General features: G+C 38.5%; 1 protein-coding gene across 7 annotated transcripts in view; it reads right to left on the bottom strand.

Moving 5' to 3' along the window:
- Positions 1-18727, bottom strand: part of ADAM22 (ADAM metallopeptidase domain 22) — a 139826-nt gene that overhangs the window by 116750 nt on the left and 4349 nt on the right. For all 7 annotated transcript variants that reach the window (XM_068934735.1, XM_068934736.1, XM_068934739.1 and 4 more), the window contains exon 2: positions 6700-6776. The gene's annotated coding sequence lies outside the window, so the exon portion shown is untranslated. The remainder of the gene's footprint in view (positions 1-6699; positions 6777-18727) is intronic.

The raw sequence follows: 18727 nt of genomic DNA, 5'->3' as shown, positions 1-18727 counted from the left end.
CTCTGTAGAACTGACATTTTTCAAAGGATAAAACTTCTAAAGATAAAAATCATAAGCCACTCAAAAAGAATTTTTCCAAAAGTGTACAATTTGCCATCCATAATGTACTAACATAAATGAAGACGCACAATAACTGCGTCTTCAACACAATAAATACGTCTTCAGTACAGTAATTCCCAGAGAACAACATCAATCTTCAGAATTAAGCTACAATATAAGGGAGAAAGCGTTTAACTCTGGTTTGCAATTATGGCTATATATACATTAGTTTTTCCACGAACGATTGTGGGAAATGACTTTGCAGGACAGCACCGTGAAAGAACGATCCAGTTTGGCCAGGGAGGGTTCTGATCACAGAGCACGTGATAGAAATCACCCAAATCGCAAGTCAAACAATAATTCAGAAACACAACAGGACTTCAATCAGTACCTCATTCAGGAGACCTGAATCTGGTCTATATCGTGCTACCAGCGAATAGACACTAAATACTAAAGTTACATATACTTTTCAGGCTGCTCTCACACAGCGCAAAGAGGCATTACTTTAAGTGAGAATCAGTTGTCAAAATGTGACCATACCAAAGCGGGGATCCTCATCCTATGCACATAGAGCATGAATAAGAAAAGTGAACATAGCTTAAAATCCCTACATCCCAAAAAGTTCCAGCTGCCCACGAGGGCAGTTGGGACTGTACGCACCAAAGGCGTGCACTAAAGTAACTAGTGAGGGATTGGGCTAGACTTTAGGGAGACACAAAAAAGCTTAAAGTGAGCTCTGCTCCTCTTCCAGTGTGATCTGACCATCATTTACCACACCTAGGTACCCCAGCAGTTACCTAGACTCATTACAAGAGTAACGGAGAGCATAAAGACTGGAACACATTTACACCAGGAACGACCGAGTTGTCAGCTTCCAGCCAGAGGTATAATCCCGCACGCACACCATGTGAAACCATTTAACTGCACAGCAGCTTCGCAGGTGATCCGAAGGAATGCAAGACTTGGGCGGGGGCAACACAGGAGAAAAATTTACCAGAAATGGTAAGGGTCAGAAATGCCGTAACTGCATTTTTCAAATCATGTCAAAAAAACTAACCCTTTTCAATTCCACACAGCCAAATGTTTACAATTTGGAGCAAATTTAGGGATATGTTTTTCATTTACAGCTTACATGACACATCAATATCAGTGTTAGAGACCATTTGCCAAGAGAAATTACAAACAAGGTTTTAGCAGTCTGTCTCCTGACAAAGCTGGCACTTGTCTGTCAAGCTGCCTTTTATTTTGCGTCTGTTCTCAGGATTTTTTGATGAAGTTTATGATCTGATTCTGTAAGGTTTTCAAAACCCTAGTTAGAACACATTCCCAATAAATATTCCCCTCAAGGAATGAAGAAAGTCTGTATCCTTCTCACCAGAAGCTGCAAAAACTATTCTGTGGCACAGCAGAATAATGAATTTCTAGAGTGCCAGGAACCTTCAAGAATCATTACCCAGAAATAATTTAAAGAAAGACCAGAATATACCAGATACTTATCAGTATTTTCTGAAGGGGCTGCTTTGTTTTTTTACCTACTTTTTGATAAGCTAACAGGAAAAGGCATTTGCTTTCCCCATATAAAATTGACTGCAGATTTTTTAAAAGTTGCCTCATTTGAAAATTTTCAGCTTTCTGAATGTCTTTGATTACCATGACTATGGAATTAGATACATTGCTGGTACATCGCAGGGACATGATCAGGCATTCGCTGGGAAGAGAAGCGCATGTGCACTTTTTAAAGAGGGCAGTGTTTTTGAACATTTCTTGCCTCACCTGCTACTACTTTGTTATTTTCCACTAACACACGGACCAGAAGAATTAGATTTGTGCTGCAAGAAGAGAGAGCAGGTGGTGAGTACGCTGCCATCCTAGTCACCGAGTGTCAGCAGGAGGGACGGAGCAGTCCCAAAGTGCTGAATATCAGCTTGAAATCCTTATTTATATTCGTGATCCTTCAGAGCACGTACCCACCATCACGATATCGGAGGGTCTCACGCTACTGATGCACTCATTCTCACAAAAAAAAAAAAACAACATGATTAGGGAAGGACTATCTTCCTCATTTTAACAGGAGGAGGTGAGGCCCGCGGGGGCTGTCGGGACACCCCGAGGAGCGCTCTGAACTCCTGGATTCCCACGCGTAGAGCGCCCGGTGTCCACACACAGCCCCATAGGTGGCCTCGAATCGGACGGAGCTCGGGCTCAGACCAACGCTCGCTGCCCGCCTCTGTGACAAGCGGCATCGGAGCCCCTGTGTGAAGGATGATGCTGCTGCGAGCAAGGACCGTGCTCGTCCTTCCTGCCTGACATGGTTACCACAAAGCGAACCCGGAGCGGGCGCACAGTGCCAGGGTCTACCCATGCTCCGGAGAAGCAGATACTGCATTTTTCTGATGAACAAACCTTATTATAGCGCGCGCTTTCCCAATCCAACAAAGTTGCAGCTTTCCCTGGCCCATTCTGCAATTAGATCTCTGCAAGTTTATAAGCAAACGGAAGAGCTCTGGCCCACGTCTCCTCAGACAGATGCAAGTATTTCACAGCAACACAAGTACCTCAGAGAGGCCTTCGGAAACATGCTGAATTTCCTGCTGAGCTCTGCTGTTTAACTACACAATTTCAAACCAGTATGGAAGTGTAAATGGTCACATGGCAACACTTAAGGAGAAATATCCTGCATGAAAAAAGAAATATCCGTTTACTGAGTCGCAAATCCTATCACAGCATCAGAAACTTCAGGAGGAAAGAATTAAAAAAAAAAAAAAAAAAAAAAGGCACACCTAATTGCTATGCAACTCAGGCACAATTCTGGGTGGATAGCCAGATCTGGATGTGCTCTGCAGGAAGAAAGCCTACAACCAGCACTAGCATAACACAAGCTAACGGTCAATTCCGAGATTTGCTAGGGCTGAAGAATGCATTAATGAAGATGACCACAGAAAACACAGCTCCATTATATGCAGTTCTCAATGCAGAAGGATAGCGAGGCAATGGTTTCATAAGAACACTGATGCAACTAATGCATTTCCTAACCTTTGCCTAAGGGATTGAACTTTTTTAAATATACAGCTAATTTGATCTAAAAGCTCCTTTGTAAATACTTTAGCCAGCTGAACAGAAAAGAAAGTTGTAAAAGAAACACTGTATCTTAAAAAAGCTTACTGTAGAGCCACTGTCAGCTCAGGACAAAAAAGGGGGACAGAAAGAAAGATGATGCTCATGAAGAAAATGCCACCAATGCACAAAAGCAAACTATACTGTAATTATCAGCTTTTTAGGCCTTTTACTCCCAAAAATATTATTTCAGGTAACATTTGAGTACACCTTGTATCTGCATTTAATGTGAACAAATATGCATTTAAAACGGGATGAAATCCAAAACCAGCAGAAATATGCACAGATTTAAATGTTTAATTAATCTGACATACAGGAATGCCAGCTGGAAAATTATTTTTCCTTCTACCAGTTATGCATGTAAGAAAGGAGAACACTCACCTTCTGGGCCTTCAATTTTTCTAATATCTGAAATCAGTGTAACCTCTGCTTTTTGGTTCCCTCCCCATCCCCTTTATCCTTCCAGCTTTTTCACTGCACAGATCAGCTTTTGGTTACAGGCCAGTGATGTGAGAGATGGTAAAGGAAAGGACTAGGAAAAGAAAGTAGCTTCAGCTAACTCCCAAATTCAACACCAGTGTCTCTCCTATGGTGAAGCAAAGAGACAAAACAGAGGATATCAAGCAATGGAGGAGAGACAGGTAGGAGACCATAAACATTTCTGCCAGCCTCAACCCTCAGTGTACAAAAAGTCGTCAAGGAAAAGACTGCTGGAGAAGCAAGTTAAGCTATCTAAAGTATCTATAAACGACAGAGGGGTCAATTATTCCTGGTGGGAAAAGAAGAGAAAGGAATTTGTGAATCTTCAGAGAACTGAGTAAGAAGAAAGATGGGAAAACGTACACACAACAGAATATGATATACAAAAGGGGGGGGATGTATAACATAGTATAGGCAAATGCAACAGAGGTAACAGAGAAATTGACTGTCAGATAAAAAGATAGAATTGAACAGAGAAAGAATAACACAGGCAGAGAAAGCAGCAGACAAAACTAAGAAAATAATCTATTTGCAGACTTTAGGGAATGGGAGAATATTTTAGTTTGTGAATTTATTTAAAGCTCTCTGTTTACTACTGCAATTCTGAACTCTTTTCTCCATAAACTGGGGAAGAACGTACACTTTCACAATGATTGCTAACTGTTTACATTGACACTAGAGATGATGCTCAAATACATTCAGACACACTAGCCATGTACACTAACCTTTGAACAACAGTGTGCACTGGGCTCAATACCTGCAAGTTAATTTGAGAATTGTCTCCAAAACACTTCTCAGGTGACGGCTGCTGTGCACAGACCCGTCTTTCCAGGTTCAAATACTTCTGCCAGTTCCAAAGCGCTTAGGTCCCTGTGATTCTTCAACAAAGGAGACTGGCAGAGGCAGGAGTCAGCTCTCCTTCCTGACAACCTATGTATTTTAAATGATTTGTTTCCCTCTCTGTCCCCCATCACCTCCTTTAACAATCCTCAAGTATATTATTAAGCATAAGAGTTAATTATACCACAGAGGCTTGCCTCACAATGTTTTTTATATTAGTAGAGGTTCAGCAATAAGTAGTAAGCCAGTATTTTTTCTAGAGGAAAACGAAAATCTTGAAGCTTGCTCCTTTCAAGCATTCAACTGTTTTTCAAAGATAAGGCTACTGTGGGCCAAATTTGTAAACCACTCCCTCAAAAACACAGTGTTTTTCTCTCAAGCCCCTTCTATAATAGAGAGGGCAGGAATTAAAACAAGAGAAAAATATTAATAAGGTTAAAAATATATACAGCCTTTGAAAAGAATAGGTTTGCTTTCAGGAATAACAATAAAGAGTGCATTTTAAATGTTGCTCTGGTATTCTTGTCCCTCTTTTTATCTGATGATCAATGCAATTTCAGAAGCAATTAACATCCTGATTTAAACATCATGATTAATTTCCTTGCAGCCTTCTTGTTTTCATTTTGCACAATTTGTGATAGGATTTTGTTCATATTATAATCACAAAAATCACAGTTCCTTAGAAAACGTTCATCTTTAAGTTGAGTACTGGAACTCTTAAGCATAATCAGGCCACATTGTGGCAGTCTTATTCATACAAATACTGGTTTAATGTCATTAAAGACAAAAAGAAAATGACCTAAAAATGGAATCCAGCTCAAAAACAAATCACATTATAAATATATGTATATAACTTGATATATCTTTTTATAGATACACATATATTGTACATTTTATGCAAACACAAACAAAAAGCCACCTCCAGAGAGCTGCTACAGTTCATAATAAAATCACATCCTTAGCTTGTCTTTTCACATACTACTAGTGAATTTATCTATTTTTATTAAGATGATCTGAAATTCACACCGAAAGGAAAATCCTGACCTTAGAAATTAGTAACTGTGAGCACACTCTCAATCTGTTACCCAAAATAAACATAGGTTTGTGCAGCCTCCTCTCAGTAATGCTTAAAATATATACAAAATTAATATTTTCAAATACTTCAATTCTGTGGAATTAGTGCTTTCCAATAGGATATCCTTCCTTTAGCATTGTTTTAAAGTGTATTAGCTGTTTTAGATTTAAAAGCTGATAGGTTTAAATCAGTCTCTCTCCCTCTCTCTAGCAGCGTAGCGTCTCTTCCCTCTGTGACCAGCAACACTTCACATGTGTTTTTAACTTAACTGAGGTCAGCACACGTAAAGGGATTGCCACGGTTTAAAATGTACCTAGAAGTAAAAGAACTGAGACTAAGCTGACTTCTTTTGCATCCTGAACTGTTCATCTTTATAGTAGAAAAACTTGTAGGAATTCAACAGTTCACCTCTTACACTAAACCATGCAACATTATGTTCAATTATTAGGAGCTAAAATACTTTAAAAAATCTTCTCTATTTATTATATTTATCTACTCTCTTTTCACTTCAGAGTAGAAAAGCAAAACAGCTCCTATTTTAAAACAGACGTGCTAAAAAGCTACTTTGAAAACTCAATGCTGAATGCTACACATCAGACTTTAGGTTTACTATTGTTCAATCTTTCTATTTAGTCTGAAGTTCACAGTGTGCTCCTGCCTTATAATGCTTCTATGTTCCCAAAAGACTGTAAATTCATCTTGAGAAACTTTATTCACAACTATTCACTTCATTCTTTTTCCAGGATTATCTGTAGTGTAGTTGCTGAATCTCCTCGTACTCAACTATTAAAATGCTAACAGATACCAGTTTTCAGCAACTCTGTATTTTTCTATCCAGTGAGGTTCTGTATGAGTATAGTAATCTGCTTTCACAGTAAACTAGAAGATTGCAAATGAAATTATAAAAAAAAACAACATCAGTTACACTACAGTAGCTAGTAACTAGTAGTAACAAGGGGAATATCAAACTCTACAAAGATACCGGACCGGAGAAGTTAAATAAAAAAGAATCTAAGAGATACTATTTTAAACTTAAAACCTAGAAACAGTATTTATGCAATAACAGAACCTCTAAAGCCTCCAGCAAAAGCTGACCTTTCACCGGCACCAGGTCCTGAACAAACATAGAGTAAGATACAATCATTACTTACTGGTTTAGCACTACATCTAGGATGAAGGATGATCCAAAAGCATCAACTTGGAAGCTGGCTCGAGCAATATGGGTGGACTGCAATATTAAAAAGACTGGAATTAGTATTCAGGTACTATAAAACATATCACACAAGTTTGTGAATGCAGAAAGCAAAATACTAAGTAACGATATGCCATTAATCAAATAAAATTATATTGAAATGGACATAGTACTATCCTATTATATTGAATAAAAGACTTGGTTTTTTTTCTTAATCTATGAGTTTGTATTACTGGGAATTCTTAAATAGGCCTATGAATTAGTTATCACCTCCATGTTAATCTATCAGCACTGCAGGATATATTTCATTTCTTTAAAACTTACATCCTGGGCAAAACCCTGAGCAAACACAACAGGAAAACTTTCTCTGGGTGATGCATTATCTTTATGTTAACCTAACTCTAGGTACAGACCTGTGAAGAGCAGCGTGAATGTTACTGATTTGGCTGGACCAGGACATACTCACGAATTCTGCTGACATAACAGGAATGAAACTGATCTTTCAGATCCTCTCTCAGCTAAGCAGTGCGATACATTCTGATTAGCTGCATTTAAAACTTTCACTGACTACCCCATTACCCATCTCTGCCAAAAGGCTCCAAACTCCTTAGCAGCCATCAAAACCAGAGAAAACAACAGGGTACTAGAGAAACATCTCTGTCTTCTTCCCTTTGCCATATATGTTTCCAGAATTAATTGCTTTCATTCAGTCCCGCAAGGAACAAGCATATGAGTATTTTGTAACTCACAATCAGCCAGAAATGGAATAATTTTTTCTAGTAGTAGAAGAAAATACTCAGCTATCTAATGGAAACACAAAACACTTGTTTCTAGACCTGAAAAGTCCCAAGGAAGTAAACAGTGATATTAAGTAATTAATTAGAAAAGCTACTTTCAGACACTGAATAGTATCAAGTTTGTTTTTATTTTCCTGCCATTGAAATCTGCACATTAAGATTTGAAACATGCAGACAGAGAAATCTAAAAAGAAGCACTGAAGAGCCATTTACAACTCTATACTACACTTCTCTAAATAAATACAATACAGGATAGCGCAAACGTAACAAATGATTTATTGAAAACTCTGGGAAACACAGGACAGGATGGGACAATGTGAATCATCAAATTCACTCTCTCTAAAACTCCTGGCAGGCTTTCAATAGGCATTAAATCCAGAAGAGCTGAGAACATCCATTTTCCCTCCTGCTTTGCTTCTCCCCTTTTCCTCCGTTTCCCATGAGAGCTGCCACTTTCCCATACCCACGCAGGCCGTGGCCCTGCTCTAACGCGCTGGGGAACAGGAGCGCCCAGGTTGTGCTGCAGGACCCTCACTCCAGCCACGTGCCCGCTCCCGGGCACCACTTCGTGCCATAAATGTGCTTGCCTCAATAATACCCGCTCGAGAGGCCCATCCAGCAGCTGGAGCGTGCAAAAGGGCATGCCTGGGACATCCCTCTCACATACAGGGCTCCTAAAATGAGGAGATGCTCTGTCTATATGCACTGACGTTGTGTAGCAGCGTATCTGTCCACATCACAGGCATCGACCTTGTGACGCCACAGTCTCACAAGCAGCGAGCCAAGAGAGGCAGATTTTTGGCTACTGAGAGCTACAAACACAACACAAAAGTGGCTGTGCCAGACTGAGAATTGTGCTCAGCCCATTTTAAAAAGATTCACAATACACAAACGGCACCGACATTTAACCTAAAGCACATGCAATTCTATTCTATACAGCACCCTTGCGTACCATTGTCATGAAAGGTCTTTTACCAGAATCGAACCGCACCTGCAGAAGTGTTGAGTACGTGGGGCACAGTACAGTAACTAGACATTCAGTCTGTGCTGAAACGGTCCTGAACTGTTACCTTTCATCAAGTGTAAAGGAAAACAATAACAGATAGCATAAAACAAACATGCATGGGAAAAAGCTGCCAGGACAATGAAGGCCCTGAGACGAGAAGAGAGGATGAATTCCTCAACTATAAAACTCATACGGAAAAGTTTATGTATATATTTGCTGTTTAGCAAGATGACACGACTAAAAAGAGGAAAATCTTTTAGAGAACTTCTGAAGACAACTCCTCGGCCAAACTTACGTAGTTGTAGCAGAAGGAAGAGCCTCACTCTGGTTTCACTACTCCGTTAGGAAGTAAAAGACACCAGGGCTTCTCCAACAACCACCGGTCCTGCAGGCCTGTAGGAACATCCCTATCTGAACAGTAGGTAAGGAGCGTTACAGCAAGTTTTCTTCATGGATGAAGAAGGGGCCAGAACGGTCACTTACACTTACTACCCTTATTTTACACAATGGCACCAACTGAATTAAGGAAAAACACACAACAACAAAAAACACACACACAAAAAAAACCCACAAACACTTCGGGAAGACTTATTTTATTGGAGGCAGCTCAGGCTGAACGCTATCTATAAAAACGTCTAGCTTCGGCACTGCAATGAACGTGCACGCAAAATTACATGATGAAATATTCCAGATATTTAAACTACGTTTTAGAAGGATGCAACATTAACAGGAAAGCTTCTTAGAATGTCGCTTAGTAGACATAATTCAGAGAGTCAGATAGCCTTTAAGCTATCCCTATTATGATCTAACCTTCTTTGCAACGCAGGCCACAGAATTTCACTAAGTGATTCCTATAATTTCTGGATGATTTAGAACATCTCTCTTGAACAAACGTATAATCTTTGACTAAGCAACTAAATAGTTATGTAGTTTACCTCACCTGGGTAAATAATTTCAATGATTAATTACCATCAATATGAAAAGCCTACTTTCCAGCCCAAAAAAAGCCCTCAAAAATAAAAGGCAGTAATTTCCCACCATCACAATTTTTTGAACATCTTAACTGAAATTAAGAGATCCAAAGCCAATGCCGAGTGACCCATGCCATAGGTCAACGGTACTCACGAGTTCCTGGACAGACAACCATAGCACGTACGGACGCCCACAAGTAGCGGCTGTAGCAGCTAACGCAACCAAAAATATAGCAAAAATAACTATCAACAGCTTATCATGTTAGCACCGGCATTTATTTTGCAATACTCAAGCAGCAGAGTTTGCTTTGGATATGGGTTTAAAACTCCTTCTTCTCTAGCTAGATAAGTCTTCTAGGCAGCTGCTCATAAACAGGACACAACAGGCCAAGGATAGTACAATGCGTGAGGGGCCAGTACTAGCTTAGTCATTCACTTGTTCCACTGCCACATGTTTGCTAACCTTAACTAACCTTCATTTACCTATATGCACACCAGCAACCACTTTGTGATCAAAGGAATAACGCGAGCACAGCTGTTACCTTTTCATCATTACACTATTAATGCAAAGAACATTCCACAGAACTTCACTGTTTATTCTCGTTAACAACATAAGTGATATACGCCACCACCTAGATCTATGTGCTCAGTGTAACTAAGTCTTCTGCACAACTGTATGTTTGTACTTAAAGAGAATTTGTCAGCAAGGAAGAATTTTAAAAAATATAACTTAAATTTCTAAACATATATAATAGTGAATGTAGCTTTTGTCATAGAAACATACTAGCCTGTGCTAATTTCACAGTAATAACAATGTAACTAGAAGTGGAAAAGGGACAGAGCTTTTTTTTCTTTTTTTCTTTTTTTTTTTTTTTTAAAAACAGCCAGGTATATTGCATCACATTGATCCGGTCTGGGAAATTTCCTCCCCTGAGCATGTCCCTAGCTGATGTGTTTCTAAGGTGACCCTAGACGACAGCTATTCACTGACAAAAGTGGATGAAGTGATTTAAAGGGAGAAATGCCTATTAATAAACTAGGACGAAAAACATGACACAGATGTTGTAACTACCCCCAAGCCAGGTGGTACAAACCCAGACCGCTCCCCAGTTCAGTTTAAATTCAAATGCAATGTAAACCTATACAAGGATGCACATTTTGAACACCCAGTCAAGCCCAGTTCCCTCCAGATTCAAAGAATCTTTGAATCTCAATTCAGAGTCATTATACATTGCAATATCGCATATATGTTATTTTTGAGTATTGTAACTACTACCAAAAATGGACACTTCCATTCCCCCCCTTCCTCCCACCTTCCTGGTCACACGAACCCACCTCCTCTCTTTTGTTGGCTCCTGCGTCTGCCCAGAAAGTCAGGCCAGTGCTAGAAAATTAATCATTACTTGGACTGGCTCAACTTTATGTTGAAGAAATCAGCTGATACAGTTAAAGTATACAGTCACACCATTATTGGATAGATGGAAAGAAGCAAGAGGGAACATGCGACCAGAGAACGATGAGGAAGACAGATTTCCCCTTTCAATGACAGCTAACAGTTAGATCCCATTTAACATAACAGAAAACTTCACCGTCAGAGTGTCAGTCAGTATATTTTTTAGGATAATAATTCTTCTGCATATCTGCTTAAGAACCACAAAATAAAGAAATTGAATTTTAAAAGTCTTGGCTCTATGCTATTTTTAAGCACCTCTGTATTATCACATGCCAGCTCAGGAAACAGGTAAACCGGCTAGCTGAAAGGAAAGCTGAGATTCACAGACATATGTCAATAAAGAACTCAAGAAAGGAAACTAGTGTACTTTTATGCCACCTAATTCAAGCAAAAGTAACAAGACAGACAGCTGCAAAAGTTCCTCTAAACCACTGAAGCAAGACAATCGACTATGTCACTCAGTTCTCAAGTCAAGGAACTTTCTCAGAAAATTCAAGGCTTTTTTAAAACCATAGATGTGACACACTAACATTTGACAACTAAATCATAAAAGTGGAGGAGAACAGGAGAGATGCACTCAATGAATAATATGAACAAGAGCCATTAGTTGCAGTATTTTCAGATGGAATTTCTACTTGCACATAAAACGTGCTACCCCACAAACTCCTTTACAGAAATTGCACCCGGCGTGGTCATGTAAGAGTTAACTTTGTCAAAGATTGTGAAGTTTAAGCATCTCAGTGAAAGTCTGAAAGGAATCAGAAGGAAACTGGAACGCTGAAAAGACTATTTCAAATCACTAGGCACAAATATATTTTATCTAAAACAAACACCAAAAGCTTGAATCCTAGAAAAATAAATACGGTAGGGCAAACTTTGCCATCAAACCAACAGGGATGTGACTCCAATTATTTTAAATCACACGATCGATGCTTTAGGGATCACTGCAATAGAGGAGACAGGCAATCACTATTAAGTATGACTACTTATTGTTAAGAACAAAGGCCACAAACCGATGGTTCCTGATACAGTCTCTTCAGTACCCCCATCGGGGATCACCTTTCTGCAGAAACTGTCCCCTGCAGAACGAACCTCTCCACAGAGGAAACATGTACGTAAACCACACTCACAGTGCACTGTTCAAAATCGGTGGCAAGCCTCGTTGCACTGTACTGTAGATAGCTTTAAATATAAAATGTTTTCAAGAGTTCATTTCAAATAGGACAAATATTTAACCACAAGTGAAACATTCACAAGCTACACTTTTTCTTACCAGCCGAATTAACAAAAATTTTGAAAGGAAGTATTTTAGAAATGTTCTGACATTAATTATAATTAGTTGGGTGCTAAAAGTGGCACAATAAAATGATGACTAATATTTTTCCTTAATAAAATAAGGAAAAAGAGAAATAAAAATATACGGTGATATAACGTGCTATTCCTCAAAACGTATCTTTCTTACTTCTGAAGTATCCTGCACAAAGCACCTAGATGCTTCTTTTTATTTTAAAGTTCTGCTGGATCAGATAACAATAATCTCTATCAAACCATATCATAACCAAAAAAAATTAAAAAACACTTTTGGTGAGAAGATCCTACTTATAAGCTTGCACTTTGATGCAAGGAATTTTAGCTTTGCTATTTTTAGCTTTATAGCATTTGTGCTTTCTAATTAAAAGATTCTGATCAAATGTGTATACTCGAAAGAAAAGCATCAAGAGAAACAAAAGAGCAAATAATACAGAACGTCATAGCAAGAGAGAACTTAAACGCTGAGCTCCAAAACATTAACGAACAATGAGGTTTTATTGCAGTCACTTTAGGAGTTGGATACGTTTACAAAATAACAGATTCTTTAGATACTATTTTAATTTCTTGTCCCCCTCCATCTATAAAATACGAGAACAAAACTGCAGGTTGTTAATAATCCTTTAAGTGAGTATGAAATGATTGCCCCTTAAATTCAGTAAGCATACAGGTAAGTTCATAGGTAATCAAAATAAATATATTAATGAAATTAAATAAAAAAATGCAGTAATAACTTTTGTATGTAGATTCACCTAATAAAAATTTTAAAAATTTCAATGTTTTGAAAACAATCATCCAACTTAAATTTACGCTAGCATACAATCAGGGTAATACAATGCTAAATAGTGCATGTACGCATTATAAATGGACAACTTCCAGTCTCAGCTCTGTCGTAACAAATCTGAAGTTATCCAGTATATTGTTAATGTATCTAAAATAAGAAATTTGTTCAAAAACTTACTATTGTACTTTCACTAGAAAAGAAACTTTGCTCATAGATAAAATATATATCACAATAAAAATATAAATGGAATATGATTTCCTCAAACCCTCTGTATTACCCTTTGTAATACCTAATTTTAATCAAAAGTTCAGAGTGACTGAACTGGATTCACACATCATAACATATTAAAGAACTCCAAAATCTCCACCTTACTTTTAATATTCTCAAAATATTTATAGGCACTTATTTACTATATTGATCACCATTATTTGTCATTCTTTATGCAAGCTCTCTCCTTGTATACATTGCATAAGACTAAATCTAAATACCTATATGGCTTTCTTAAAAAAAAAAAAAGTTATTTCATGAAAAAACTGCAGAAAAGCATCACAGTTTGATGAAAAGGCTTTTATAGCTGCCTCTCTGGGGTATATTTAGTAAGTCATTTATTTTGAGGAAAGGCTAGAAACAAGAAAAGATTTTAAGAGGTCTATGTTCATTTTTTGAATCCTGGATTGCATATTTGTTCTTGGTGCCAAATGTTGGTGGGGCAGAGGTTTAACAGAGCTAAACATTATCAGCCAGATCTCAGTGCCATTGCTCCATTCACTTCAGTGGACTTTTGCCAGCTTACATGAGCCGAAGATCTTGCAGAAGCCGTAAACACGTCCACAAATAGCTTGTCTCCACATAAACATAATAGTATCTGTAAAATTAGAGTTAGAAGTAAGGACGGTTTGTACCTCTGGAATGCCAGTAACTATTCTTCTCAATAGTTAAAAAAAAAAAAAAAAACACTTTTATTTATGGTTTTGAAATTAGAGGCTGCTCGAACATACTCAGTAATATAAAGGAAAAGGAGTCCCCAGAACGACGGATGAGGGGAGCAGCAGCAGAAAAAAAGCAGGCCTGAATGCATTATCTACCTAATATGTTGCACAGACATCACTACTGCAGATGTTGTATCTGTGTAGCAGTAGGGATCCTTCGGAGATCCCAGAGGTGTGATGCAGAGCTCTTTTAGACTGGGCTGTATCTACTCACATGTCTTGTCCTGGGACTCCACCTGACACTTCAAAACTCTGGGCATCTTTGAACTGTTAAAATAAACTGACTGAAAAATAATTCTTATTTCCCCTCCAGATCTTCTCTTTTCTCCCTCCCTCCTTTCCCCCACTTTGTATTTCTCACAAATTCCCACAAGGTTAAATGATGCAGCAATGAAGACAGGAAAACTACTAGGCTGCCACTGCTAGCAAATTTAGGATGAACTATCACTTGATCTCACAGAACTAAAAGGACAGATTAAAGTAACTGAATGGGCAAGATGCTGCTTCCCAAGAGGCAATCCACACTGGTTTCTAGCCCTAGAAAAATCCCATGGGATTGCTTCTTATATTTCCTATGTTTTTATGTCTAGAAATTAAATTAACTTAATTTTTTTTTTTACATTACTGTCATTACAACTTTTGATTTCCTATGAGACTATTACTGTAACTTTTGTTGTTGTGAAAGTCTTCATTCCTGTAAAAGGAAGAATTAGAAGAATTTTTGGGAAGTAATACTTTTTTTCCTCCCTCTTAAAAGTAAAGACGCAGAGAGTCACGCATAAAAGATCATGTTTAATCTGCAGGAGGTCTTAATTACATCACTGTTGAGACAAAAACGGAAAAACAGTGACTGCTCAACCTCAGGTTTTTTAAATGCATTTGACAAGGTTCTCCGTCAAAGATTAATGGCTAGAAAGAGTACAATAGAACAGGTACGGGTGACTGATAAAGTGCTGGATTACAAATAGGAAACAAAGGAAAGTCACGAATGAAAGCTCTCTTAACTTCAGAATGCTTTCCGTCGCAATTAATACAAAACCTTTGGCTATTGAAGACGAGTCTTCTAAAACACAGACCGGGAAGCAGAGCAAACAGAGACTGACCCTGTGGCATACCGACACTGCAGTTCCCACTGATCTCCACAGTGACTACCGGCTTCACGGGGTCACACATAAGACGAAGAACAACGCATTTGATTGCGTAACCACATGGTCAACCTGTTTCACTGCGAAGCAGCGTGAGGTCTAAGGGAAAGCACTCAAATAAGGAAAATATCTTTTAAATTAAATGTTCCTACAGGATCCTCTCCTGAGGCTGTTTGGCAGAGCTGAGTTGACAGACCTCCAACAAGCAGCTACTAGTGCACAGCTGCAGTATATGAGACAAATAAATAAATTACAATGAATCTGCAGAGGGACAGAATACAAAACAAGGGAAGCAAGGCACTTACTGTAGGCACTACTTGAGTGTGAACCCATCTGGATCTCTGTGTCATTCTGCTGTAGAAAGGACGGTATTGTCTCAAGGACACCATTCAGGGCAAGAAGGAAACTTCAATGAATTTAACAGGCAAGAGAAGCTAAGGCATTTGGACATTTTCCTCACTGGAGCAGATGACACTTTGAGGTCATGTTTAGCTTCATGTTTTCTAAGTTCTAAAAGAAACCAATGATGTTTAGAAAAATGCTTTTTTTTTTTTTTTTTAAACAGCTCTTGTAGACTTCAGAAACTAAGGGATTGAGTTCAGTTTGGGAATGTGGTAATAAAATGTAAACATACTCCTGTAATGCTGCCTTTAGATTACACATAAAGAACATGAAAGTAATAAAAAGAGCATACGCTAATTTTGCTCCTTTGTACAGTAAGTATGGCTTACCAAAACATTTTTCAGCACCATAGTCACGTATTCTAAACATTTTTGAGGGGTCTTACATTTAGTTTGTAGATGGAGGAAAGATTATCAAAAGATTAGCTCTTCCCATCATAAGCAACAAGCGCTGTTTGACACTTACTGCCTACTAACATGGCTATCAAGCAGTGCGCTGGGATCTCAGACAACAGCAAAAAGTTTACTAACGTTTTGTCAGCACTACGGACTAAGAACAGCCTACTCAACTTGCAAATTCTTAGGCATGCCAATACATTGCTCAACCAACTCCACAGATAATACTTTTTTAAAAATGACTCATCCTCTATACACAAGAACCAAAGTCCTGTTTAAAGTTGAAAAGTGCTAAAAAACACAGTTCAGAACTCAGTCTCCTCTTGATACAGCCTAGTAGATCAAGACAAAGAAATATTTTCACTGTATGTATTTTCTGAAACAGCTGATGGAATTTTTTATTCCCAAAGAATTTCAGGTCTGAAACACTCTAAGGAAACATTTAGGGAACTGAGCATATTCCTATATATTTCTATTCTTTCAGGCAATTTTGAGCTGTAAGACAGGGCTGTAGCCTCCACACTCGCACAGAGTCTTTCAGTCATCAAGGCACCATCAAAAGGCTTTTACCCACATGACTTTTTCTAAACTCTGTATTCATGCTATACATGCTTTTTTACAAAGCATGGTTACTTGCTACAGTTCTCCAGTCTGCACATATTCATTTGAATTTAAAAAAGAGAGAGAGAGAGAGAGAGAGAGAGAGAGAGAGAGAGAGAGGGAGGGAGGGAGGGAGGGAGGGAGATTATACACACGACAAGCCAATAACTGCTCTGTTTCTAGGAAATATAATACTGAAAATGGCTATTTAGGGACCAAAAACTGAATCGTATCATTAGAAGAATGACAGGCATACGCTGAACAGGAAATCCCACAATCTTGTGTCCAAGCAGGTGGTCTTGGCCCTCTTACGATACTGGACTTTGTTCTCTGTACCTTTATCTATCCAGTCTCAGGTTATGAACATGGGCCTGGGCTGGCAGTCAGATCATCCGACAACAGCCTTGCGAGCGATTTTCTCCAAAAGAGGAGGCTGGTCTACCAGGAAGGAGAAGCAGCTTTGGCTCAAATCCATGGGAGCCCAAGATGAGGATCCTCATACTCTCAAGAGAGAAAGACATGGCGGGAGCCAGCTGCAGTAAGTGGAAGGAACACAAACTTTAGCAGAACTGATTTGACAGGGAAGAGCATTGAGGTAACACTAGCCAGAAGGACCCAGATTTTGGAAAGCTGAACTTTATTGGGTTTTTGAACATTTGATGGATTTTGATTTCACTTTAAGCAGTGCTTGACAGGATAATTGCAATAACGTTTTTAATAAGCGGAGCCCCAAGAAAAGTTAGTATCGAGTCACTCAAAGGCTGGCAAGAGTTATAGAGAGAACTACAAAGGGAATCCGAAGCAGCAGAAAAGTATAATACCAGATCTACCAGTGTTACATGCACACTTTCAACGGTTCTGTGGTGGACAATTTCAGACTGAATGATAATTCTGTATGTAGTTTCTCCGTAATTTGGGTACATCTCAGTAATATTTATCAAGACACCACTGGCAATGTAACACACTTCTGCATCACGAATGTGTTACAGCAGATCATTAGCCACAACACCACCGCCAAAACAGGTATGTTCAGCGAAACAGTGGAAGAAAGAACATCCAACCTGATTCTGAACACAGGGGTGCCAAAGATTATCAGGAGTAAATATAGGCATTGATTATCAGAGTTGGAAAGGACTTGTCTATCTGACTCGGATCAAAAACAGGCAGTTATTATATTGATCATGGTAACAATCACATGTTGGAAAAAGTGCTTTCTATAAGGAATGTTACAAGTGAGCCTTTAAAAATCCTTCATGACTGTTTTATGAGATTAAGCAATAGCTTTTGGAATTTACCTTTTTCAGCTCTGCTATGGCACAAATTCAAGAAAAGACCACAAAAAAACATTTCCTACGCAGCCCTTTTACACAACCTAGAATTTTCAAAGATACCCACATCTTTTAATCACCTTTTAAAATCTGAATACTAGTATGATGTTTCTACAACCTGAGTTCCGGAATAACAGTTACCAGAAGGTTTTTTGGCACGTTCATTTATTGTCATATATTGTTATTGTTATAGGTCAAGCTCATTACCAAGTAGGGAAAGACTTTTCCTGAAATGAGCTTGCACAGAAGGATAAACTAGAAATTTCAAATATTCTTACTCTATAAAATACCAAATACACACTATGAATATATTTTATAAAGAGGCAGATCTGAAAGTCCCTCCTACATCAGGAATCAAAGGGCAATCTCAACGCCCTTGCAGCATGCTGCAATCTATAGCAAAGTTTAGCTATCAGCATATTTTTTCCTCTTCATGAAGGCAGGACTTGCACCAAGAGTATTGACATTTTAACTGAAAGTCATTCGCATATTCATGAAAATAGAATATCGATTGGAGTATGGGGTCCTTACATTAAATAACTCCACCATATATTGAGCAAACAGTAAAGTACTGCACACATTTTGCCAAACGCCTTATAAACCTTAAAGAAAGAGTGAGAAGAGTGGAACGAGGTAGAAAGAAAGTCAAAACTGGCAGTGACCCAAATGCGTGTTCTTTATGCTCACTCCAGCCTCAATCCCAATTTAGCCTCCACCCTCTTTGGTTTCATGATGGGTTGATTGAAAATTGTGCCTAAGTTTCTCCAAGAACCAGCAGTTATTTGATTAATATGTTGGAGTGGGTGGAA

The sequence above is a fragment of the Struthio camelus genome, chromosome 2, assembly GCF_040807025.1.
Source record: "Struthio camelus isolate bStrCam1 chromosome 2, bStrCam1.hap1, whole genome shotgun sequence".
NCBI lineage: Eukaryota > Metazoa > Chordata > Aves > Struthioniformes > Struthionidae > Struthio > Struthio camelus.
This window is presented reverse-complemented; position numbering and strand designations above follow the sequence as displayed.